Source organism: Morone saxatilis, unplaced genomic scaffold (assembly GCF_004916995.1).
Source record: "Morone saxatilis isolate NCDOM2014 unplaced genomic scaffold, NCSU_SB_2.0 Contig0, whole genome shotgun sequence".
Classification (NCBI taxonomy): domain Eukaryota; kingdom Metazoa; phylum Chordata; class Actinopteri; family Moronidae; genus Morone; species Morone saxatilis.
The window spans coordinates 1,189,510-1,191,082 of record NW_023339650.1 but is presented as its reverse complement, the minus strand read 5'-3'; the positions used below and the strand labels follow the sequence as shown (position 1 = coordinate 1,191,082).

General features: G+C 39.9%; 1 protein-coding gene across 1 annotated transcript in view; it reads right to left on the bottom strand.

The window, feature by feature from the left end:
• Positions 1-1,573, bottom strand: part of reck (reversion-inducing-cysteine-rich protein with kazal motifs) — a 25,839-nt gene that overhangs the window by 12,374 nt on the left and 11,892 nt on the right. The gene's annotated exons all lie outside the window — the stretch shown is intronic.

Genomic DNA, 1,573 nt, shown 5'->3' with positions numbered 1-1,573 from the left:
ATACACACACACACAAATGCACAAGCATGTGCACTTCCCCACACACGAACATACTGATAAGAGGGTGTTATGGTTTTCATCGTCCTGTGTCAGGCCTGTCGAGTACAGTCTCATAATGGCTGCCGGCAGTGGTCAGCATGGGAGAGTGTAACAAAGGGCTGAAAGAGAGAGCTCCAAATAAGGACTGGCACACAGCAGAATTTAAGGCACTACTCATTCTCTCAACTAACATTTTGGACACTTGTTTGAAATAATTATACACACACAGATATATATTTTATAACTTTTACACTTCAGTTTTACATTAATAGATTTAAAAAAACATCTTAGACCCCACTTCACATCTGGACTCACATCCTGTCTGTCTCAATTTGGAAGTTTACTTCCACAAAAATTATCAGCCTCTCAGAAGTGTTGATCTCATGTTAGGATATGATTAGCCTAGCTTAGCATATAGACTGGAAGCAAGTGAGAAAGAAAATGCTGATTAAACAAATTAATTAGTGAGCTTTAGAAGTGTTGATAGATGTGTTTTTTTACTTTGGACAGAGCCCCACTAGCAGCTAGAATCTCATTCCCAGTGTAGATATTTGATGCCCTGGGAATAAGACTCAACAATTAACTATCTTTCTCGGATGGGATTGGTGGTTTTTATTCAGGTCTGGTTGATTCGTGCAAACCCTATGAGGAGAACTAGGAGGACCCAGAGGAACCAGATTTTTTTTTCACAGATTATCTGTGTCATGTCCTACTGTCAGGATATAGTGAAAGTTTAGGCAAATATGACAAAAGCTTATTTTTATTAAAGTTACCTTCTGCACCTTTAAATGTTGATGCTATTATATATCATTTAGCTTGAACAAACTTGATAGTCAGTGTCTATCTTTGAACTGCACCAAACAAAATGACTGGAAGTGATTTGTGATCCATATTTCAATGACAACACAATTTACTGTGTGTGTGGAATATACAATATACAGGTGATCAAAGAGAGCCAGAGGTGCTTTTACCTGCTGAGATCAAGAGCGTGTCATCAGTTACGTCCTCTAAAACAGTCTGGAGGAGTATAATGCTAAATGATCATAGTACCCTTCCACCTGTCTAGGAGAAGGGTAGAGGCTTTGCAATGAATAAAAGACAAGAGAAAGATAACTGTCCCACTGCCTGCATGTCAGATTGTATCTTTTCAGTCCTTAGTGGAAAGGTCCAGCTCAGCCTCGCTGTGCTAAAGTGTCGTGTTGTGAAATATGAGGAGGTGGAAGCAGCCTTTTGACAGCTCACTGAGCCAAGTCACTTACTGGAAGCCAGGGCTGGGCTGTGGTTTGGAGCTCTGCCGCAAGCCAACATCCCCTGTCTGTGTATGTTTATTATTCTGTTTAGCTATGAGAGACATAGATATTATTTACAGTGTATGCGTGATAGAGATGATGATAAAATTGCACCTCTTTGTGTACAGAGGAGGATTATATCTTTGCTACAGTACCAAACTTCATACTGCAGTTGGACACAGTCATTGTCTGGAGGATGACTACAACTGTTTTCCCAATTTTTAGAGAATCTTTCCCTCTGGTAC